We start from the raw sequence: 25602 nt of genomic DNA on the forward strand, positions 1-25602 counted from the left end.
TGAATGTACAGCACATGCAAGTGAGGCTTATTGCAAAGGCTGTAAACTTGGTGTCCTAAGCTGGGGATTGCAGTGTGAAACCCACAAAGTGAACAGTCTGATTGCTTGGCTTTCTAGGGCCATGCCTCATTAGGCACCCACTGTAGGAAGAAGCCAAACCTCCAAGCTACAAACTAGAAAGAAAAATGGCCTTGGGATTTTGCCTTTTGTGTGTGTGCTGTATAGTAAAGTGTATTTGGATTATTGTTTGGGAGGGGGTTCAGAATAGAAAAGAATTGTTTTGAATTGTATCAGTGAAGACACAAGGAGAGCAAATGGAAGAACTTTTGGGTTGTGAATGACTTAGCAGAGTAGACTTGATCTTGGATGTATAGGGCTGGTGTTAGGCTATGATGCTTAGCAGCTAGAAGATCTTCAAAAAGACTGATCCATCATCAAGAAAAGAAGGTGGTTGTGAAGTTGAAATGTGTCCATGTATATAAAGGATGTTGGAAATGCCCATCACTTAGTAGGACATCAAGTAGATCAGTAAGACCTGAATTTACAATACCGGAGAAGGTCTTTGAGGGTATTTTGAGGAAACCATAGACTCATTCTGCTGGAGTCATCAAATACCTATTGAGCAATAATATAAACTAACCATTATTTTAGGCATTTGAGATATGCCAGTGAACAAACTAATAAAGATCCCTACCCTCCTGAAGTCCACCTTCTAGTTGCCAAGGTGGTAAGAGCAGGGAAGAAAAAAATTATAAAAAACATAAGAAATATGTTACTCATTTGTATTTTGGCACATGCTAATGCTATAGAAAACAAAAGGAAAGAAAACCAATAGCATATCAGGGTAAGAGGTACAGGAGTCCTGGCAGAGAGAGGCAGGGTGCAATATTAAACAGGCTTCATTGAGAAAGTGAGATTTGAGCAAAAACTTTACAGAGGTGAGGGGGTTAGCTAACTGCATATCTCAGAGAAGAGCTTTCCAGGAAGAAAGAGTGGGAGAAGGAGTCAGAGGGATGGACAGGGTTCATGCAGACCTCTGTGAATCCTTGTAAGACTTAGGCATCTAATCTGGGTGGAATGGGGCCACTGCAAGTCATGAGAATCAGCCACAGAGACAGACCTGGTGGTGAGAGGTGGCTGAAAGGAATGAATTCTTTGTCCTTTAAGGTGCCTAACAGTCCTAATGTGACTGATGCAACTTAGGCCAAAGATGCAGGGGCCTATGCCCTCATGAACTCCTCCACCAAGGCTCTGGGCCATGGGCACTTGGGAGGACAGATTGGTGCACAGTGCCCACCTCCATGCCCTCTGGGCCCAGAGGATACTGCAGAGCCCAGCCTCTGGCCCCTGTCTCCTGGCCCAGCTGCCTTGCTCAACAATCCCCAGGAAGCTTCCTTCAGGGTCTCCTACTGGGTGAATGAGGGGAGAACAGGGGGCATGGATTACTCCCTGGGCAGGAAAAATGAACACAAATTCAGAGTGTTGAAGAGGTGCCTAAGAAGATGACCATTGCTCACCCAGCATGCCCATCCCCAAGCTGGACTACAGGGGTGTAGAACCTGATTTAAAAATGTCAAAGGTCATTATAAGCAGTGATCTCTGAAGGGGCAGTTCCCAGAGCTTTGGCAGGTGTAGCCTCTGGTTGTAACCTCCAAGGGACCCTGAGATATTGAAACCCATTACTCTTCAGTAGAAGGATTAGGGCTGAGGCCCTTCAGAGCTTCAGTGACAAAGTATACTGCTGGGGCAATATTCGGAATAACATAGACTCTTTATGAGGTTTACTCCTGGAACTCCAGCCTCCCATAAAGACTCAGAGCTTACAAATCTTCTGGATGTGAGGAAGGTGACTCAGAGACTTTCTCTTTAGGTTTTGAAGGTGTGCAACTAAAAGGCACTGGGTGTTTCATGTGGGAAGTGTAAAGAATCATTTCATTGATTTGGATGAAGGCCTCTTCACTGAAAAATATCAAAATTTGCATGAAAGACATTTGCTAAAATAATAACAATTGAGATATTCTCTGAAGTACTCTGAATGAATGAATAGAAACACTCCCATGGAGACTTGCTCGTACTGCTTCTTGCCTTATTGCCATCTTACTGGGTTCATTGTTAGCCTTGATGGCTCAACCACACTGCCCTGGTCCACCCAACCTGGGTGCAGGGGTCTGGGGGTGAGGGTGGTCCTCCATAAATTACTGCCTCTGTGAGTCTGACTTATCCAATGATAAACACCCAGGGGCCCAGATTTTGCCTCCAAAGAAGAAAGAATTCAGGAACCATGAGAGCATTCCAACAACAAATGGGACCCTAAGGAGAAAAATGTGCTACATGTCTCCAATTCTGGGTGCCTCTGGAAGCTTTTAATGCCCTCTCCACCCTGAACTTATGCATTCAAAGCTACCTCCTCCCAATCCCTGAACCACAATTGCCATTTTAGAGCTAGTGGTGTCAATGGTGCCTGGGACACATCTACAAATTTGCATTCAATTGCTAAGAGGCCAGGGTGTACTAAGCCAAAAGGGGGTGCTGGAGCTTAGCGGGCCAGAGACAGTGGGGGACAGAGTCAGTCCCATCGCAGGCTAAAGACACACACCCTTTGAAGCAGCTGGCAGGCAAGGAAGACAACAGCCAAGCCAAGGGCTAAGCCAGTGTACAGAAAGAAGGATGGGGCAGACAGACCAAAGGAAGCAAGAGACAACAGGTAAGAGAAGGAAAGAGAAACCCAGGTACCAGACTTTCAATTACATGTCCATGACACCACATAATTTATCATCCACTCCCCAAAATTTTCTGTAAAACCAATCTGAGTTACTTTGAGGTACTTTTGTTTCTTAAAAAGCACATTCCCCTGATGGGAACATCTCACCCAAATAATCACCTCATTTTCATCTTCAATCTTTTCCTTGCTCTTTCCACAGGAAATTGCCAAAAAATATATTAGCTCCCCTAGCTTAGTAGCTGCCTCCATGTCCCCTCCTTTCTCTGTGTTCATGGTCCATTCTTCCCCATCTCAAGTCCTGCAACCTTCCTGCTATGAGTCATGGATTCATTCAAGTGCAGACTCCAAACCACATTAATTCGTGTGGGTATCTGGTGCTCCCCAAGGCAGCGCAGCTTGTCCAGCAAGTGGAACTGAATGTCAATGCCTTAATTTCACTGCCATGTAACTCTCTGGGAGAAACAGCCCAGGAAGCAGCTGTGTGGACTGATAAAAGCTCTTCCACCTTGTCAGAATCGTCAGGCACCAGCTTCAGTTAAGGGCCAGTGACAGAAGTGATACCTGTGCCAGGTGTCAAGTCTTCCTTTTGAGCCACACAGATAATCAGGCATACCACACTGTCCTGTCTGGCCATGTCCATTGGGGTGGGCATTCCCATCAGGAGACAGGCTGGGCTTCTCCCTGCTATATCCAGGAATAATATTAGCCCCTACTCACCTCTTCTCAAAAGCAGGAGGCAGCTTCCTGCAGTGATAAGGAAAGTGATCTCTGCCACTTACTAGCTGTGAGACTTTGGACAAAGTGCTTAGCTTCTTGGTACCTTGATTTTGTCATCAGTTAAATGGGGATAATGATGTTCCCAGCTCATAGATCTGAATGAGGAATAACTGAGATAGTACTTGTAAAGCACATAGAACAGTGCCTGAACATAGTACACACTCAATAAATGCAATCTTTCCTTATTATTGTTAAAACAATAATGTCCTATAATGGGTTTCCATTGCTCTTAAGGTGAAAACAACTATCTACACTGTGGCCTGTAGATCCTGTCTGATCGTGCCCTGGTTGCTATTACTCCCACATTATCTCACTGATTGCATGTCTCTTTGACCCTGCACTTGGGTCCCACTAGCCTTTCCCTATACCTGGTACAGGCCCTACATCTCCCACCATAGGCTTGTGGCCATGCAGTTCCCTCTGCACAGCATGCTCTTCCACTCTCTCTTGGTTTGGTTAATACCTTCTCTTCCTTCAGTTCTGGGCTCTATTGTTATTTCTTCAGGCAAGCCCTCCCTGCCCAAGTCCAATGTGCCATGATGGGTTCTTAAGAACATCATGCAAAGCAACCACCATGCAGGGCAGGGGTTTCAGTCAGAGGAGAGGATGGGCTGACCAGGGGTCTGGTATCTGTACCATTAACTGATGAGAGAAAAGACATCAAAAAGACACCATTGGAGTGGGAGGCGAGATGGCAGATTACAGATGCCCAGGGAATGTTCCTCTTATAGAAAAAGACCACAACATGGAACAGACAGGTAAGTACTAAAGAGAGTATCAGTGGGAGAGCATTGGAGGGCAGCAGGAGTCTGGTAAGAACTTGTGGATCATGAAAACTCAGGAGGGTAGCACAGAGAGGAGAAAAAGTCACAGGGCTTCAGCCGCCACATCTCCAACACCAGAATTAGCACAGGAGGACATCTCCCTTGCAATGAAAAGAATCTGTTCTGCCATGAGCACTTCCTAACAGTAATCCTCCTCTTGCTTGTGCCCCAACCCACTATCACAGTTGCTGTCATTGTCCTGCCCTAGGGCCACTGTCCATATTTCAACCCCTGCTTCCACTGCTGCCCCTCCTGCTGCTATCACTCTTACCTCCCTGCACAGCAATTTGCCCTGCTCCTCGCCACAGATGCTACTGCCCTAGTCACCCAGCCCAAGTGCCACCAGCTCCACCTTATCCAGATATGGGTATTCCTGTGTTTTACCAGGCAGGAAGAAAGAGGGAAGAGATAAGTGAGCACAGCCCCATGCATCTGGGAGTAGGAACTACTTATGCAGCCAATGTGACTACCTGGATTCAGGGAGGGACAAGTTCAGAAATGCCTGTGAGTGCAGAAAGTTAGGATAGCCAAATAGAGCATAGAAGAAAATATCCAACCACCACCAACCAATCCTCCAACTGGGAGAAGCAAGGACCCAGGAGGAGCCACTGTCTACAGTAAGAAGTAAAGAGAAACCCTGACCAGACTCACTCATTCAAGCTGAGGAGCTTCAGTGTACCTCAGTGCACCTATTAGTGTCACAGAACACTAGCTGAGGTGCCAACAAGTCCACCCAGGGACACCCACCTCACCCAAGGAGCAATAGCACACCTAGGTGCTTCTCCCAAGATCTCGGGATCTTTTCCACATCTTTGATGACCCAACACAGTCATATCAGCAAGAAGCCACTGAGTGCCCCAATGCCTAGGCCACAGAGGAACTCACAGACAGCTCCAGTGGTGAATATAGCTGAAATAATCACCTGGAGACTACACTATTACATCTACCCAGAACCAAAACTAAAATATCCTACTCAGTGATCAATATAAAACACATCTACAGGAGGGAGTCTCTCTCCTCAAAAGCCATTGCAGAGTAATAGAAGACCAACTGCCCCACCAGATTACCAGACATCAATGTGGGGATACCAGAAATGCAAAAATGCAAAAAAAAGAAATGATACAAAAGCTCAACAGAAAAAAAGTTGTTCTTTTTTGAAAAGATAAACAAAATAGACAAACCATTAGCTAGACTAACTAGGAAGACAGAAGACCTAAATAACAAAAATCAAAAATCAAAAAGGAGACATTACAACCAATACCACATAAATACAAAGAATCATTAGAGACTAATAAGAACAACTATATGCAAACAAATTCGAAAAACTTGAGGAAATGGATAAATTTCTGGATACCTACAAAGTACAAAGACTGAACCAAGAAGAAATAGAAAACCCAAACAGACCAATAACAAGTGATAAGATTGAAGCAGTAATCAGTAGTCTTCCAACAAAGAAAAGCCAAGGACTGGATGGCTTCACTACTGAATTCTACCAAACTTTTAAAGAGGAATTAATACCAATCCTTTCAAACTATTCAAAGAAATTGAAAAGAGGCCATTCTCCTAAACTCATTTTATGAGGTCAGCATTACTCTGATACCAAAATCACACAAAGATACAACCTAAAAGGAAAACAACAGGCCAATTTCCTTGATGAATATACATGTGAAAATCCTCAACAAAATATTAGCAAATGGAATACAACAGCACATCAAAAAGATTATACACCATGATCAAGTGGGATTCATTCCAGGGTTGCAAGGATGATTCATATGCAAATCAATAAATGTGATACACCACATCAACAAAATCTAGGACAAAAACAATGTGATTATTTTAATAGACACAGAAAAAGTATTTGACAGAATTTAACATACCTTCATGATAAAGACTCTCAGCAAATTAGGTATAGAGGGAAAATATCTCAACATAATAAAATCCATGTATGACAAACCCATTGCCAATATCATCCTTTGAGAACAGGAACAAGACAAGAATGCCCACTCTCACCACTCCTATTTAACGTAACATTAAAGTATTAGCCAGATCGCTTCTCGGCCTTTTGGCTAAGATCAAGTGTAGTATCTGTTCTTATCAGTTTAAAGTATTAGCCAGAGAAATGAATGGTACCCAAATTGGAAAAGATGAAGTCAAATTGCACCTGTTTGCAGATGACATGACCCTATATGTAGAAAAACCCAAAGACTCCATCAAAAACCTCTTGGAGCTGGTGAAGAAATTCTCTAAACTGGCAGCATACAAAATCAATATACAAAAATCAGTAGCATTTTTATATTCCAAAAATGAACTAGCAGAAAAAGAAATCAAGAAAGCATGTCCATTTACAATTGCTACCAAAAACAAAAACAAACAAAAAAACAACAACAAAAAACCAAAACAAAACCAAAAACAAAACCTAGGAATAATTTTAATCAAGGAGGTGAAAGATATTTATGATGAGAACAACAAATCACTGCTGAAAGAAATTTAAAAAGACACAAAAAGATGGAAAGGCATTCTATGCTCATGTACTCAAAGAAATAACATTGTGAAAATGCCCAAACCAACAAAGCAAGCTTCAATGCAATCCCAATCAAAATACAATGGCATTCTTTGTAAAATAGAAAAAAATCCTAACATCATATGGAACGACAAAAGACCCCAAGTAGCCAAAACATTCCTGAGCAAAAAAAGAAAAAAAAGCTGGAGGTATTACACTACCTGACTTCAAATTATACTACAAATCTATACTAACAATAACAGCATGGTGCTGGTATGAAAACAGACACTTGGACCAATGGAACAGAAGAGAGAACCCAGAAATCAATCCATGTACTTACTTCTAGCTGTTCTTAGACAAAGGCAACAAGAACATACATCATTGGGGAAAGGATAGCTTCTTCAGTAAATAGTGCTGGGAAAACTGGACATCCATATGTAGAATAATGAAACTATACCTATACTTCTCACCATACACCAAAATCAACTCAAAATACATTAAAGACTTAAGCATAAGACCTGAGACTATAAAACTCCTAGACAAAAACATAGGGGAAACACTGTGGGATGTAGGACTGGGCAAAGACTTTATGAATAAGACCTAAAAAGCACAGGCAACAAAAGAAAAATAAATGAATGGGATTATATCAAACTAAGAAGCTTTGGCACATCAAAGGAAACAATCAACAGAGTGAAAAGACAACCTACAGAGTGGGAGAAAATATTTGGAAAATATGCATCTGACAAGGGATTAACATCCAGAATATACAAGGACCTCAAACAGTTTAATAGTAAAAAAAAAAAAAAATCTTATTATAAAAAGGGCAAAGGAGCTGAATAGACATTTCTGAAAGGAAGACATATAAATAGTCAACAGGTATATGAAAAAATGCTCAACATCGCTAAGCATCAGGGAAATGCAGATCAAAACTGCATTCAGATATCATCTCACCCCAGTTAGGCAGGCAGTTAGCAAAAAGACAAAGAGTAAGAAATGCTGGTGAGGATGCGGAGAAAGGGGAACCATCCTACACTGTTGCTGGGACTGTAAATCAGTGCAGGCATTATGGAAAATAGTATAGAGGCTTCTTAAATAACTACAGATAGAATTGCCATAAGATCTACTTATGGCATAAGTATATCCACTACTTACACTTATAGTATATGCACTCCTTATAGTATATCCACTACTGGGTATATGCCCAAAGGAATGGAAATCATCTTATCAGAGGGATACCTGCACTCTCATGTTTATTAAAGCTCTATTTACAATTGGCAATAGTTGGGACCAACCTAAATGTCCATCTATGGATGACTGGATAAGGAAAATGTGGCATATATGCATAATAGAATACTACTCAGCTGTATAAAAGAATGAAATTCTGCCATTCACAGCAACATGGATGATCCTACAGAAAATTATGCTAAGTGAAATAAGTCAGGCACAGAAAGAGAAATACGACATGTTGTCACTCATTGGTGGGAGCTAAAAATAAATAAATAAATAAGAAAGAAAGAAAGAAAGAAAGAAAGAAAGAAAGGAAGGAAGGAAGGAAGGAAGGAAGGAAGGAAGGAAGGAAGGAAGGAAGGAGATACAACAATCACAATAATACGTTAACTTGCAAAAGAACTGTGGTTACTAGAGGTGGTAAAGTGGGAGCAGGACTGGGGTTAGCAAGAAATTGGTTAAGGGTCACAAAGAATGATCAAGTTTTATAAAGATGAATTTACTAATTATCCTGGTTTGATCATTACATATTATACAAAGGTATTGATATTCAACTCTGTACCTCACAAATATGTATAATCAATCATTTTTTTTTTAAAAGAATACTATTTGCCAACATTTTCTTTGTGACTCAGGGTCTAAGCACTGATGACTCAGTCTTATGTCTCACATTGCTGCTTTTAATCTGTTCCCACTACTGTCTTAAGATCTGCAGCCAAATCATCACTTTCAGAGAATACACTGAGAAAAAGCAATTGATACTTTACTTTAAACCCTCTGCTATAAAGCTACCTTTGAAGCAAACTTTGAAGCAAATTTTCACAGCCCATGTTACAAGTGCAATTTCACATTTATTTGTTTGTTTCCCCGGTTAATACCTGCCACTCCAACCGTCTCTAAGAAACATGCAAGTGAGGACCATGTTGGCTGTGGTCACTGTAGTATCCCTAGCATCTAGAGCACAGAGTACATCCTCAATTAATGTTTGCTACATGAACGAATAAGCCTTGGTATTAGTGCCCAAGGTTGTCTTCCGGCTCCAAACTGCCAAGCCCAGTGCCTGAAATCCCACCATTATATCACATATTCCAGCCCAATCCTTAGTTCAAGGGAGGCAGTGGTAGGAGCCTCAACTGCGCTGGCAAGTAATTCCAGAGTTAGTCCTTCCATCAAGGGAAGCATTACTGGTTGGATCTAGGTGAGCTGTGAGGCTTTAGTCTTCCTACCCCCGCCTACGTGAACCAGGATGTGAGACCTGGATCACCTTAGAGGGGTGAGGTAGGAGGTGATCTGGAGCTGAGTCTCCACATAAGTTGGTCTAGAATATGCCCAGGGAACCAGCATTTTTAGCAAGCCTTCCCTGCTCCTGGGATTTTTATGCAGCTAGACTTCAGGATGTTTGTGGTGGGGTTAGGGAAGATAGTTAAGATGCCCTGTACCAGGAGAGTCTAAACGTCACATGCTTCCAAGATGTAATGAAGGAATAGAGGGTCCAAACTTCAAAGATGAGAAAACCCTTCAGACCTTGGCTATGTTTCCAATTGAAAAAGGACAATTAAAGACAGATCAGCAAGAGAGTTGGTCAGGAAATAGGAGTTCTAGACTTGGAGGGTGACTAAGTTAAAAAGAACATAGCATTCGCTCGATTCTGACAAAAGGTCCTTTATTCAATTTAGAGGATATCTGCTATGGTCTGAATGGCCGTGTCCCTCCAAAATTCATATACTGAAACCTAACCCCCAAAGTGATGGTGTTAGGAGGTGGGGCTCTTGGGATGTAATTAGGTCATGAGAGCTCTTGAACAAAATTAGTGTTCTTACAGAAGAGACGCCCCCAGAGCTGACCTGCCCCTTCCAACATGTGAGAACACAGTAACGAGGCACCATCTATGAAGAAACAAGCCCTCACCAGACACTGAAATTGCCAGTGCCTTGATTTTGAACTTTCCAGCCTCCAGAACTCTGAGAAATTAATTTCTGCTCTTTATAAATTACCCAGTCTGTGGTATTTTGTTATAGCAGCCTGAATGAACTAAGACACATATAAATGGAACATAAGACAACACCAAGACTTCTGTCACATTCAGGGCAGGAAAAAATAACAGAGATCTGAGCTAAATTAGGACATAACAGAGGATATTCACATTTTATTGAGCACCTACTGTGTGCCTGGCACTATGCTAGGCTCACTGGAACACACTGTATTATTTAATTTGCACAAAAACAGTATGATATATGTATTACCCTTCTAATCTTTCTGCTGAGGAAACAGGCTCAGAGAGGGTGAGTGACTTAATCACAGTCATGGAGCTAGTGGTACACTGCCAGGGTGGGCTCTGGCTTCTGTCCAAAGAGTGACAAGCTTGTAGATGTCACTGAAGGAATCATTTTGAGGACAGAATTACAGTACTATCAGTCTATAAATAATTATTTTTAATCCTCATTTTTATGCAGGAGCTTAGGGTTTCTAAATATTTAGATTTTTATTTGCAAACTGACAGGATTCTGCCATTGACAGGAACTCTCAGAGGGAACAGAATTTACTCCTTTTTGATTGTCACATCGCCAAATGACCTGTCTGCCATGTCGATGTTTCTAACGGCCTTGATGCTAACAGTGGCCAGCGGCAGCAACTTCAGACTTTAAATGAACCAGTGATACCAATATTAATTCATGGTAGCAATAATAGCAATTATGAACATATGAATAGAGCCTTGCCATTTGCAAAGTATAGACCTGATTAACCCTGACCACAATTCTGAGTAGTGGACAGAAGTATGTTACACCATGTGCAGAGAGGAGGGGAAAGCTGTGGGCATACCAAACCCAGGAAGGGAGAGATCAGGTTTCACATGCACACTTTTGACTCCAGTGCTCGCTGCACTGTACCACCCTAGCATTTATGAAATCCATGATGGACCAGTCACGAGAAAGAGCTTCACCAGAAACTGTAGTCCCAGGATGCCAATGAGGCCTCCTCACAGCATGGAACATGCAAGACCCAGGGAGATCTCTGAGCTGAGGACAGAGGGTGGCAGAGAGGTGCCAATGGCCATTTGGGAGTTGCTCTCCCCCAGTGGGGGCAGGGATGGGGAAGGAAGTAACAGCCCAGGAAGCAGAATAGAAGGCTCTTGCATGTTAGCACCTGAGACTCTGAGTCTCCTTAAATTTTGCACCCTGACCCCTCACTTGCCTTTTCCTAGCCCCTCATTTCTGAATAAGAATGCAGTGATCTCAGGGAGATTCAACTTCTGTCCAGCCTCAGGGAAATCCTGTGGCTTCCCTGAGTAAAGAAAATCACTGCCCTAGCCCTGATCCACCTGTCTCATTCTCATTACCATTTATTTTCCTCATAAACCTTACAGAGGCAGGGTCTGCTGTGCTCTGAGATTCAAGGTTGGGTTTGGTCTGTGTAGAAGGAAAAACAATATTCAATTAAATAGTTAAATGTGAAATAAAATCGTAAGGCAATTAGAAGTAGATAAAGTGGTTAGTTGTTTTATCGCTTGTCTGAGATGTTTAAATATGCAAATAAGTAAAGAAAACGTACTTTAAAAAAAGTGATAAAGTTTAAAATCATGTTTTAGTAACGTTAAACTTGGCAATCAAATAATATTAAAAGGGAAACAATAAAATGGAAAATATATAAATATATATGGCAGAGAAAGTCAGTGTCCGTAATCTAGAAAAACTTCTTACAAATCAATAAAAGAATGAACATTTGAATAGGAAAGAATGGTAAATGACATGAGCAGGAAATTCACAAAGATCCATATCACCAATGCGGAGGAGGAAAGAGATTCAGCCTCACTAGAAATCAAATGCATACAAGCTTAAATCAGATATCTAGGTTTGGTTTTCTAAGTAGTAAAGAGAATTTAAAATGATAATACAGAGTTTTGCTAGAATGAGAGTAAATGGGCAATTTCATTCATTGCTGATGGGGTTGTAAATGTATTTCAGGGGCTGATCTCATGTCTGGAATCCTCCTGCAAGAAATTAATAGCACCAGAGTCTGACACAGAGAACAGAATCCTAACAAAACCAAACCAATATCCAAAAACAAAAACAAAACTATAGACCGTCATATCAATTTTAAAAGAATAATATAGTACTACAAAAAAGAGTTTATTCCAGAAATTCAAGTATTATTACAATTAAGATTCTATCCATGTTATTAACCTTATCTGTAGTTTGAAGTTCATCCCCAAAGACTCCAAAATATATATGACAAAATTCAATATCAATTTCTGAAGAAAAAACCATGTATTTGGAATTTGGAAAAAAAGAGATATTTCTTAATGGAAAAGAAAAATCATGTATATCCCACAATCATTTATTGAGTGCCCACCATGTGCCAGGGAATACAATGACAAGCAAGACAAAGTCCCTGCCCTCAAGGAGGTCACATCCTTGTAGGAGAGACAAGCAGTGCTATGGTTTGAGTGTGTCCCCCACAGAATTCACGCTGAAACTTAATCCCCATTGTGGTGGCCTTAAGAGGTGGGGCCTTTGGGGAAGTGATTAAGTCATAATGGCTTTACCTTCACGAATGGATTAGTGTGTTATAAAAGGGCTGGAAAGAACTAGCTTAGGCCCTTCCTTGCCCTTCCAACATCCATCACGTGAGGATGCAGCATTCAAGGCACCATCTCGGAAGAACAGACTGTACTCTCACTAGACACCAAACCTGTCGGTGCCTTCATCTTGGACTTCCAAACCTCCTACAACTGTGAGAAATCAATTTCTGTTCTTTATAAATTACCTAGTCTGTGGTATTTCATTATAACCGCACCAACAGACTAAGACAGGTGGTAACCAAGTAAATGGATAAATAAATAGATAGATAAAATTTTATTTATTTAAATAAAAATTGTATTTATTTAAATAAAAAAGGAAGTGATTGATGGGCCCTATGAAGAAAATCAGGATGAAGGCTGAGAGGGTGATGAACAATTTCACTGTTAGTGGTGAAAGAATCAGGACAGTCTCACAAAAGTCAGAAAAAAAGAAGGGTGTCTGCTTAGACCATTATTGTTCAACGTTGCTATCAAAATACAATCAATCAGGACTGAGCAAACAAACAAACAATAACAACAAATAAAGCAGCATGTGAGGGTATAAAGGTAGTAAAATGCTTTGGAAAACAATGTAAAAGCTCATACAAATTAAAATAATTCCAGAATCCAAAGGCTGAATTTTGCCATCATCAAACTATCACAATGGATGGGAAAAACTGCATCCCCAATTACACTGGAAAACTGTGATGAACAGGACTGAAAAGGTATGAGATAGCCAGTTGGAAGATAGAAATGCTCCCATCCTACAGGTGAGAAATAGCAATTCCAAGTTCTAAGAGCAGAAGGAGAGACATTTTAAAGTTGATTCACTGCAAAACCAACTCAAATGTCATCAGTAAATAACCTGCTCACACTGACTGACCCTCACCACACTCTTAAGAGCCCTGTATTAAGAAATATTCTCCCTAAGAGAAATTCTCTGAAAAATGATCTTCTCCAGGCCACAGTTGGTTGCATATAGTGACAGTGATCAATGGCTCCATTACGTAGATTTGTCTTTTGTTCCATTCCTGTCTGCCAGACAGCCCAATTGCCTGTCTGGGACAGACACGCCAAGGTGCTCTTGACCACAAACATGGCTGCTTCTCTGGGGAGATGTTCACACCCAAACTCTCACCCCGAGAACTGTCACCCTTTCAATAGCCCCTTCTGGAGGGAAGGTTTAGGAGGTGCAATGATTAAGAGCCCAGAATTTGGTGTTGGGTCAACATTAACATTGTTTATAACATGAAATAGGAGGAAGAAGCTCCCAAGCAGACTGGGACAAAGAATTCCAGGCAGGAGGAGAAGCCTGAGGAAAGGTCTCCGGTCACAAAAGCCTGGGGCTAATGACAAATGGTGAGAAGTTCTGTGCAACGGAGTATGAGGTGGGGAGATGAGCAAGAGCAGAGAGCGGGGTTCAGATAGGAAAGGGTGTTGTCGGGCATGATAAGGGGTTCAAGCTTTATGACAGAGGCTGTGGGGAGCCACCTGTGAAACTAAACCAGAGAATGACATTATCGGTATTTCCCGTTTTAAAAAGAGAACACACTGGTGATACTTTGGATCCTTGCAAAGAGAAGATACGTGGCAAGAGGGAGTGAAGCTGTCAGTTGCTTGTCTCTTAGTTCAGTTGTAGTTAGCTCCTTCCTTTGATAATTTGGATGAATGCCATTTTTACCATTGCGTTTTCTTCTTGGCAAAACCCTGCACTTCACCGGTGCTTGAACAGCCTTCGCTGGCAATGCTCATTGGTGGCAGGAGTCAGGCACGGGGTGGAACTGCACACAGAAGAGGGAAAGCTAAGGAGATCTGTCTGTGAGCCCAGGTGGGCCCTGGGCTCAGGATATGTGCTAACTCCAGAAATGTTCAAGTATAATGTTCCTTCATCAAGCAGTTTATTCCTAGGGGGTTGAGATGCCCAAGCAGTTGTCCTTCTGGGCAAACACTGGTCCATCATTTCTCAATTACACTCCCCCAACACACACATGAACACATGTACACATACATACACATGCATGCACACATGCTCCCTCCCAAAAAAGTTATTTATAATGTCAACAAACATCATTCCTTAAGTTTATGTTCAAAGGCTACATATCCAGATTCACCTCTGTCATCTGTCTGGCTGGCTCTGCACAGCATTCTTCAGACCCTTGCCTCTAACAACATCTCTATCTTGCTCCCTGCAGAAAAGGAGTTACCACACTAGCTTTCTGTTCCCACTCATGGTTCAGAGCCAATTGCCCTGACCCAAGTGGGAACAGAGTCATCTGCTCTGTCGATTTCACATGGTGTCCTAAAGATCAAATTTCATGATGGATTTGTGAGTGTTTTCTAAATCAGTGCTTTGTAAGCTTTAACATGCAACCAAATCAGACTCTGATTCAGTAGATCTAGGTTAGGGCCTGAGATTCTGCATCCCTAACACATTCAAAGGTGATTCCGATGCTGTTAAGGGATGGACCACACTTGGAATAGTGAGGTTCTAAAGACCAATAGACTCTCAGCTGCAAGCTCTTTGTATCAATTTGAAAGTACTAGTGGACTTGAAATAAATGATCTGAACGTAAAATCCTGTGTTGCCACTTGTCAGGTTCATCACTGCAAAGGAGAGCCTTAGTTCCTCATCTGTAACTAATGCCTGTGGAGGACATGGCAGAGTCTAGGACTCAGGGAATGAATATTGGTGACTTTGGAGGAGAACGAGGGAGGGTGGAGGAAGGTGAAGAGGAAGGTGGCATGAAGTAGTGGCAGTAGTGCTGCTATTTGCAATAATAACACTACATGTAGAACCAGTGGTGATAATATTACAAACCCTGCAGCAGCATCGATAGAGCAGCAACAGTAAAATAGTATCAGTATAACTAATTTTACAGAAGTAGTACTAGGGGCCCTGCTGATATCAGGGCTGATGGTCTCAGCAGCAGAGATGAAGACAAAATAGGAGTAATGGATGTAGTATATCTCACCAATTAAAAATCCAGACTCTGGAGCCAAACTGACTGAATTTAAATACTGCCTCTCCTACTTATGAGCTTTGTGACCTTGAAAAAGCTGCTTAACATTTCTGTGCCTCATTTCCTTTGTCTGTATAATGGTACCTATCATGTATGGTGGTTGTGAAAACGAAATGAGTTAATATTTATAAAGGGGAGGGCAGGTGTCCAGGGAAAGGGGCCAGGCTCTTGGAGTTAGGCTATGGATTAATTTATGTCCAAAGAAGAATGAAAGAATAGACTCCCTGTACCAGGTCTATAACAGCCCTGCTGCACTATGACAGTAGGAGTTATATCTAAGGGACTCCCTTAGCTTTCTCTTTGGGGTCTCAGGGTTGTGGAACCTCAGCAGGGCATGTGAGAAGCTTCAGGGTCAGCCAAGCAACACTGCCCCTTGCCTCAGCTGAGAAGATGAGAAAAGTCATTACGTACATGAAGGGAAATCTTTGAAGTATTAGCCAACATCTTTTTGCTCTTCTGGGGTTCCCCCTTTCTCTGTTCCCCCATTCAAAAAGGGTAATCAACTCTGTATTTACGAATTGCATCAAGTAAATGGTGCAGCAGAGTAGAAATCATCTAATTTTATGTGTTAAGATTTTCCCTCTTTGTGAAGTTGGAGGAAGGCATGAGCCCCCTACCCTTATTTCCTGCAATGTTCTGCTCATGACAGAAGAATCTGGGCCATGCAAAGAAGGAAATACTCTTGTTCAGATTTTCCTGCTATGAAGTGAGCACAGGAGAAACATCATTAAGCAGAACTGACAATCGATGAAATAAAGTGTGTTGCAAAGTTTCTGGTACCTGGGCAGCACAGGGAGGGGGAAGATATGAAGAATCCACGAAAGGAGGGGCTGTAGTTCTCTTCTTCAGTGTTGTGTTCCTGCTGTCTAGTACAGTGGGAGGCACAGAGTAGGTGCCAGATAAATATCTACTAAAGATATTAGGAGTCTTGGATTCTTTCCTCTGCTCTGACACTAATTTACTCTATGACTCTGGGCAGATCACTCCTCTTTTCTCGGCTTCAATTCTTTCATCTGTAAAAGTCAGAATTTGAGGGCCGAGCCCGTGGCGCACTTGGTAGAGTGCGGTGCTGGGAGTGCTGCGACACTCCCGTCACGGGTTCGGATCATATATAGGATTGGCTGGTGCACTCACTGGCTGAGTGCCGGTCACGAAAAGGACAGAAAAAAAAATAAAAGTCAGAATTTGGGCTGTGTGGCATCAATGATCCTTTCAAGCTCTGATATCTTCTTTGTGATGCCCTATTTTATTCTTTCTTTGCAACCTGATATTCTCTTTTGTGCTAATTAATTGTTCAATTATTTCCTGTCTCTCTGCTGGACCTGATGCTCTATGTGAAGACTGATGGATCTTGGACGTGACTGGCGCCATTTTACATACAATAAGCACAAAATAGTGGCAAGCCTTTTCCTCATGAGAAACCTCATGGTTTCTGAGAAATAGAAACTCCTCTACTTCCGCATGGGTGCAACCTTCTACCTGACTGCATCCACCAGCCTTATCTTCCACTCCAGCACCAAACCCTTCCCTGATTCATCAGCCTTCCCTACAGGTATATAAGCCCTCCCACCCCCACGCCTGGTGCTGCCCTCCATTTTGAGTGCAGCCCGGCAGATTTTCTTCCTTTAATAAAGCTTGATTGGTACCCAGCATTTTGGCTCACTTTCTTTCAAAGATGAATTCCCAACACTTGGCACCAAGCCTGCAACTTGGTTAAGAGCCGTTGAATGAACAAAGGAATGGACAGGCTCTATTTCTTAAGACCACCGGAGGCAGTGCAGTGCAGTGGTTATGATATGGGCCTTAGGGTCAGACTGCCTTTACTTGAATCTCAGTCCTACCATTTACCAGCTCTGTGACCTTCTTCAAAGCGTTTAACTCCCTGAGGCTCAGTTTCCTCATCTGTAGAATGCAGATACTAATGATATCCACCTCATAGGTGAAAAGGTTAAATAAGATAATTCATGCAAATCTCTTAAAATAGCTCTGATATATAGAATGCACGCAGAACTTACCAACCATTGCAATAGGACCCTCATCCCTCAATAATTATCTAGGTCATTTAGAGGAAAAAGAAATACCTTGTGAATTCCATACATGAGTTAACAGATGAGACATTAAGTCAACTTGTTCTAGCAAGTCCCTAAGGTGACAATTCCCCACATGGTGCTTCTACTGTGCCCCACATTCCATTTTGCACTTGGAATCCCACATTTCATTTCATTTGTAACAGGCATGCCTTTAACTTTGCCTCAGCCTCTAACCTGGCTTCCCTGGCCTCGTGTCCTGCCTTTCCCTCCCTCCTCTCACTCTAGCAGAGTGCTTCCGTGCCTTGACGTGTGATTGTGTTGCCTCTGTCTGTTATGGACTCTCTGCTTTTCTCCAACTGGCTAACTCTCGGTCATTTCTCAAGTCTCAGGTCAAGGCCCCTTTAATGCAAGAAGATTTCCCTAAACTCCTAGGCTGGTAAAATATGTGACAAAGTTTTATTCATTTCCCTGCAGCAATATAAAAATCCCAACTATTTAATCACAATAGAAAATGAAAATAATGAAAAACTAGTGAGAGTGCCTTGGTATAACTCAATTGACAAACACCATCTTGTGGGAGACCTAGATCTATCAGACCGAAATTTGAGGAACCCACAGCCATCCATACTTCCCAGAGTTTCTCACTCTCACCATTTGTAGAGCTGCTTGAGCTCACATGGGACAGCTGGAGCTCAGTCTCCCACTCCGCCTTTTCTCCATGTTCCTAAAAAGGAGTTAATATGCTGGGAACCTCCTTTTTGGCCTTGGCCCTGGCTGGGTGATTGAGAAAATGAAACAGACTATCTGAGGCTTGATGCCCCTAAATTGTAATTTCAAGGTAATTTGAGCTCCCTTACTCTTGGGGATGAATAGCAGAGCTAAAGTCTCCTTGAATCAGTGTGTGAAACTCAACAAGGAATTAAGGTGCCCTGTGCCTTGCTCCAAAGCTCCTGTGAGACCAGCAGGATAATCAATTTCACAATTCCGTAAAGCTGATTGGAACATGATTACAAAGCCAGCCAGAGCATTCTATCTGGGCTTTAAAAAGACCTGTTGCAGAGGGACATAGATTGTACGATGTCTGGCCATCCACAGCAAGCCCACCCTTTACTCCCTAAGGACTCCCTCTACTCCCTAAGATTTAATCCCTTGCTCCGTTGAGTTCCAGAGTCAATCCTTCCCAAGGCCTATAGGGTAAATGTGTGTGGCTGGTCAGTACTCCACTAAGAACTTAAGCCCAACTTCAAAAGATAGGTTTTGGGTCAGGCTGCTTAGAGAAAACCTTGGGTTTCAGTGTTACCCTCTGCTGGGATGCTGCCTCAGTTTCCCTATTCTACTTTTCAGCTCTCTGTGAAGTCTGAATCCCTTCTCATGTGGTGGAGTGTTGTCCCCTATTCTGGCTGACACCCTGGTACTAAGATGCAACAGAAACTGACCTGTAGACTACGCAGAGATCAGGTTTAGCCCACACCCACCACCCACCATGCTGCCTCGGACACGGAACAACTTGGGCCTTTCCTCCTTGGGCTCCTCACTTCCATTAGCTCTAGGACTGCCTGGGCTGGTTGGTCTCAGAGAGTCCCCTTCTCATAAACCTCTGGCTCAAGGGTCTGTGAAACCGAGGACGAGTACCTGGGGAACTGGGACAGAGCATGGGTTTCTCTCTTGGACTTTAGACCCCAATGGGAAAGGGGTCACACAACAAGTTGCAGGAAAGCCCCAGGAGAGACTGGAAAAGGAAAAAATGGAGGGGCCCTCATGATACTAGGGTTCTTGTTGTAACCCCTCAAAGCACTTATTATGCTCTGTCTGCAGTTTGTTCTGGTTCACCTGCTAGGCTCTGAGCTTCCTGACAGCAGAGTGTGTTTCTAATTCATTTTGAAATTATAGATTATTACGTCAGTTGGCTCATAGGAGGGGCCTTTTGGATTCTTTCTAGGATGATACTTCCATGACCCCTTTGAAGTTAGGCATGGCCAGATGACTTGCTTTGGGCAAAAAATGTGAGCAGAAGTGACCAGGTAGATGCTTTAAAAGCCAGAGCCCAATTTGCCACTTTCTCTTTTTCCTCTGAAGTGATGACCAGCAATGCCCAGAATCGTGTCAGCTCCATCACCCTGGGTTCTGAGTGACTCTGCTCCCTGTGACCCATGATGGATATGTAGGGCAGGTGAGAGATACATTTTGATGTTTAATACATAGTATGGGTGAAAAATAAGCTGTTTGTCAATCAATTCTGTATGTCATGCATATTCATAACCAATTTTAAAAAGCTGTGGATGTCTGATGTTTCAACTTTTGAGATTTGAGGGTTTGTTTGTTATCGTTATGGAGCCTAGCTTAATCTGACTGATCAATAAATGTTTTGGAGAGAGCGAGAGAAAGAGAGGGAGTGGGGGAAGAGAAGGAGGGAGTGAAGATGGAGGGAGGAATAAAGGAAGGAAGGAAGAAAGGTAGAGAGAGAGGAAGGAACAGAGGGAGGGAGGGATGGAGGGACAGAGGGAGAAAGAAGGAAAAATAAGTGAATGGCTAGATAAGTCTTTAACTCTCTTTGGGGCTCAGTTTCCAGCTTAGACACCTGGAAACTAAAGTTCATCTTTCTACGTTCGTCTTCATCTTCAACACTCTGAGAACCCAAAATTATTTAGACAAAATCCATGCCCATTTTTTGGTATGGAAGAAAATTCTATTTTCTCAAAACTAATGTGTAATGTAGCGATATTTATAGAGAAAGATGGCAGAGAAATGAGGTAGCAAACAAAGCAATTGTGACTTTTTTGGTAATATATCCAAGCCATAAAGATTTCATTAGATTTCCTAATACATTGCTAATGAAAAATAGGACCCTTTTCCTATTTTACTTACTTTCTGAACATTAGAATCAGCTTGACTTTCCAAGCTTTGCACCCCATTTACATTAATTAGAAAGTTCCATATTAAGGAAAGCTTTTAATGGGCTGTTATTGCAGATGATTTTACTGGTGAGTCGCATTGTTCTGTTTAATAGCATATAAAATGGCAACTATAGAGGAGACTTGGATAAAATTGAAGTTTTGATGGACTCTGGGGCTGAGCTGGCCTTTGCTGAAAGGATGGTATTTAAGGAGATTTTCCTACTGAGAGAAATGACTCTTCTGTTGCCAGTTCTTAAGCATACACATGTTTCTGACCCCAGGAGAAGTCCCCACTGCCTCCTACCTGTGTACACCACTGGCAGCCTGCTTCTAGATCCTTGCACATCACTTGGCAATACCTCTCATGGGTCTTTGTGAACAAGATGGAGCAATCCTGGAACTGGGACATAAGAGAAGAATTTCATATGGACAGATTGCCTGGGACGGGTAAGAGTGTCATGGAAGTGGGTGCCAGGCCTGTGCAGGAAAAGAGGGGAGGCAGGATTTGAATGTCTGGGGCAAAGGCAAAAGACCAGATGCTAGTGTTTCTGGAGCTTAGGAGAAGAGGTTGCAAAGGACAAGACAAGGTGGAACAAAACAATGGCTACACATAATGGCAATCAGTGACACCGAGAGAAAGCCAGAGTGCAAGGAGAATTGGGGTATGGTGGTGGGTGGGTATAAGAGAAGCCAGAGGGTGCTGGCATGGCACTCAGATGAAACCCTATAGGACGGTAACTGCTATTCCAATTGTCTCTGCCCCATTCATGCCAAGAATATATGGTCCCACCCATAGGAGCTCACCATCGCTCCTGAAGGTTTTCCTTGGTCTAGGCTTCTATTTGTACACTACTGATGGGATATCCAGCTATCCCTTTAATATGAGAATAAACTGATTTAGAGGGCAATGTGGTGTGGAATTTAAGAGTTCGAGCACTGGAATTATGTCTGGGTTCAAATCCCAGCTCTCCTGCTAAATAATAGGTGTGTATTTTTGGCCAAATCAGTTAACCTCTCTAAACATCGGTTTCCTCACTTAAAAATGAATCTGCTTCATAGGGTTGCTTAAAGAACTTCCTGGTATCTAAAATGTGCTCAATACACATGAGCAATTGTAAGTATAATTAAATAAATTTTGGTAGTTTAAAATAAGAACAATTTGTGTAGAGCAAAGGACATCTGAAACTTTAGTCATGCTGAAGACCCAGGGGTACCAATGGAGTTATGAAACATGGGTCTTCAGATCGAGTGACGTTTGAATGGTGCATTCACCAGCAATCTTTGATGTTGGACATTTTGCCTCCTTGGTTCCTTAACTGGACGCTATAATCTGTGGCTCATGTGACTGTGAGCATCATGGGTTCATGTGTTTTTTTTTGTTTTTTTTTTTTCCTTACCAATGTGGCAAAAGAACACTGCTAAGCAGAGATAGGCAAAAACCAATCCTTTTGTTTGGATTGCCCTGGCTGATAACCTTGAATCGGTGCCTCCCTGGGGGACTTCTGGCATATCTGGGAGGACAGAAGAATGGTTAAACAGTTTAATCTAAAGGGTACAGAGAGAAGAACCAGTCTCGGGCCATTGATCCTGCAGGGTTTGGTATGTGCTAAGAACTCAATAGAGTTAGCTACCATTACTGCTATAATAGGAAAATAAAGGAATTAAGGCAAGCATATCATATCTTGTCCCTTTTTTACCACAATATCATGTTCAGGACAAAGGTTTATCATGCTTTCAGAACCCATTCAGCATCTTGGGTTTAGCTCTAGACAGGGCCCTGAAAATCTACAACAGATCTTGATCAGGAAGATACGGTGGTGAAGGACCTGGGCATCACGTCACACAAAGAATAATTGGAAATATTCTCTAAGAAGAGAAAATGTTGTTGCTATATAATGTTGGTTGCATTCTAGTAAATCACATGGCAGCCGATTTGATGAGGGATTATATGTATTCTTTCTAAGTAGGATCAGTGGGTGGTGGGGATAGGAAGGTCGATATGACAGTAAAGACAGGAGATTTATCAATCTGAGTTTGACAAGGGACACAGTCAAAATCAGGCAGCTGCTTTGCAATGTTCCGAGTTCCCATCACTGTGGGGATTCAAGCTAAATGTGGATTCATTCATCATATGCTTATGGAACATGGACCGGTACTGCATCGCTGATAAAAACTAGGAACCCTAAGAGTAATAAGATGTGATTCTTGCTTTCTAGTAATTCACTCTCCTGTGGAGAAGGCAGACCCATAAACAAGTACTTATGTCAATGATGTGTCACTCACACCAGAGGAGAAACGTGTGCAAGGTGGTCTTCAAGAGAAGAAGTGATAAAGGGGGAAGGGAGGCAAGTGGGAGGTCAGAAGATGCTCTGGCAGGTGGCTGGTTTTGAGGATGAAATCAGTGGGATTCTGGTGCATGGGTGAGGGCGAGAGAGTGTTTCTATCTAAAGAAACAACATCTAAAATGACATGATGAACGTACTGCATTTTAAAAAATCCATCCATCCATCATTGGATGTTTAGGTTGCTTCCATGTCTTGGCTATTATGAACATGGGAATGCAAATATCTCTTTGAGATCCTGATTTCAATTCTTTTGGAGATATATACATATCTTTTGGAGATATATACATATATCTAGTAGGATTGTATATAGTAGGATATATACAGTAGGATTAATTGCTGGGTCATATATTAGTTCTATCTTTAATCTTTTGAGGAACCTCCATACTGTTTTCCATAGCTGCTGGGCCATTTTACATTTCTACCAACAGTGTATAAGGGCTCCAATTTCTGCACATACTTGCCAGCACTTATTATCTTTTTTTTTAATGATAATAATCCTAACAGGTGTGAAATATCTCATTGTAATTTTGATTTTCATTTCCCTGATGATTAGTGATAGAGAGCATCTTTTGATATACCTGTTAGCCATTTGTATGTCTTCTCTGGAGAAATACTTATTCAAGTCCTTTGCCTTTTTTAAAAATCAGGTTATTTGTTTTCTTGCTATTGAGTTGTATGAGTTCCTTATATATTTTGGATATTAACCTATATATATATTAACCTATATATATGGTTTGCAAATATTTTCTCGCATTCTGTGTGTGTATTCTCTCTCCATTCAGCTGATTGTTTCCTTTGCTGTGCAAAACCTTTTTGGTGTGATGTAGTCCCACTTGTCCAATTTTGCTTTTGTTGCTTGTACTTTTGGGTATCATATCCAACAAATCGTTGCCTAGACCAGTGTCATAAAACTTTTCCCCTATGTTTTCTTCCATGAGTTTTACAGCTTCAGGTGTAAGAAATTTTTACTCCATATTACTGTATTTAAATATTTAATCCATATTATTCAGCTATGCTGCCAGTATGAATTTGGCCCTCACATCATGAGCACAAGGGGTGACAATCAGCTTTGTATCTCATGAATATTCATACCCAATAAAAAAAGGAAATCCTGCCCTGTGTGACAACCTGGATAAACCTGGAGGACATTATAGTAAATGAAATAAGCCAGTCACAGAAGGACAAATACTGCATGATTCCACTTATACTACGTATCTAAACTAGTCAAAGTCAAAAACACAGAGAATAGAATAGCGGTTGCAAAGGGCTGGGAGAAGGGGAAATGAGGAGTTGCTGTTCATTGAGTATAAAGATTCAGTTATGCAAGATGAATAAGTTCTAGAGTCCTATTGAACAACAGTGCACCTGCAGTTAACAGTACTATATTGCACACTTACAAATTTGTAAAGGGGGTAGATAACACGTTGTGTTTTTCTCACAATATAAATAAAAATAATAGCGACCTTTTTCCCTAAAACAAACAAAAAACACATGAATTTACTTTAAACGACACATATATATGCATAAAGCCTTGAATAAAGTGGAACGCTGTTATTTTACACACGCACACATACATACGCACACACACACATAATAATGAAACTGCATGATGATCTGAAACAGCATGCAGGACACCATTCAAAATTTGGCATTACTAGAGCACAGTATGAAAGAAGTAGGGCCTGAGAGAGGTGAGGCTGGAGAGGTGAACCAGAACCCCGTTTTGAAACCTGAATTTTATGAGCCTCTGAGACTAATAAAAGATATTAAGCAGGAGGTGACATGGCTAGATTTTAATCTTTGGCCATAATTGTTTAATTGGAAAACTACTGCAAGAGTCCAAAAAGGAAATTATGGGAACCTAACTAAAACATGGAGGTAAAGTTGAGGGAATTTAAGATCCTCTGCATTCACAGGATGACGGATGATCTGAGGACAGGCTAGCTCCCAGATTTCTGGGAGACCATCTCTTGGGGATGCTTGAGAGTTGAACTGGAACCTAAAGGGAAGAGATACCTTTCATATTTGGACAGCTACTGTATGCCTGACATTGATATTGTCTTATATATCTTCATAACAATCCTGCAGGCGTGAATTATTATCTTAATTACATACGAGGAAATTGAAACTGTTTTGTGTCCAAGATCAGAGAGCTGAGGCCAAATGTGACCCAGAATTGTCTGCATTCCATGCTTTTCCCACTAGATTTTTCTAAGCTCCTTTTTGCTCAAGATTTCAGGATTCTAAGCACACAAGCTAATTCTTATCTGTCCGAAATTGAAATAGGGAAGTCTTGGTGGAAATATTCTGACTTTATACCCAGCCTGGTTATATACTCTCTCCACATTAAACATATTCATATAGAGTATAAGCAGTACCTATAAATATCTTTCCAATAAAAGTGAGGCCATGTATTTCTCAGTGATAATATCCTGCTTGGGGCAGTGATATAAACCAGCAGGCTGAAGGCCAAACAACTTTACCATCCCAGAGATTCAATAAGTTAAAATACATTTTGGAAGACAGCTTCAGGCCAGACCCTGTTTTCTTCTTTGGCAATTATAATGGAGACACCTTATTTAGCACAAGCAGGCCTGCTACAGGGTGTGAATTTCCATTTAAGGGGCACCAACAAGTCACATAGTCAAGAGTCTGATCTGAATTTAAACTTGAGAATTAGAATTAGGTAACTATGGCCTTTTTTG

At 41.7% G+C, this 25602-nt stretch overlaps 1 protein-coding gene and 1 pseudogene across 1 annotated transcript in view; one reads left to right on the plus strand and one right to left on the minus strand.

Annotated features, from left to right (window-relative positions):
- The window catches only part of PTPRT (protein tyrosine phosphatase receptor type T), a 783412-nt gene that overhangs the window by 259608 nt on the left and 498202 nt on the right, over positions 1-25602 (minus strand). The window lies entirely within an intron of this gene.
- Positions 6370-6489, plus strand: LOC134364768 (U2 spliceosomal RNA; annotated as a pseudogene).

The sequence above is a fragment of the Cynocephalus volans genome, chromosome 1, assembly GCF_027409185.1.
Source record: "Cynocephalus volans isolate mCynVol1 chromosome 1, mCynVol1.pri, whole genome shotgun sequence".
NCBI lineage: Eukaryota > Metazoa > Chordata > Mammalia > Dermoptera > Cynocephalidae > Cynocephalus > Cynocephalus volans.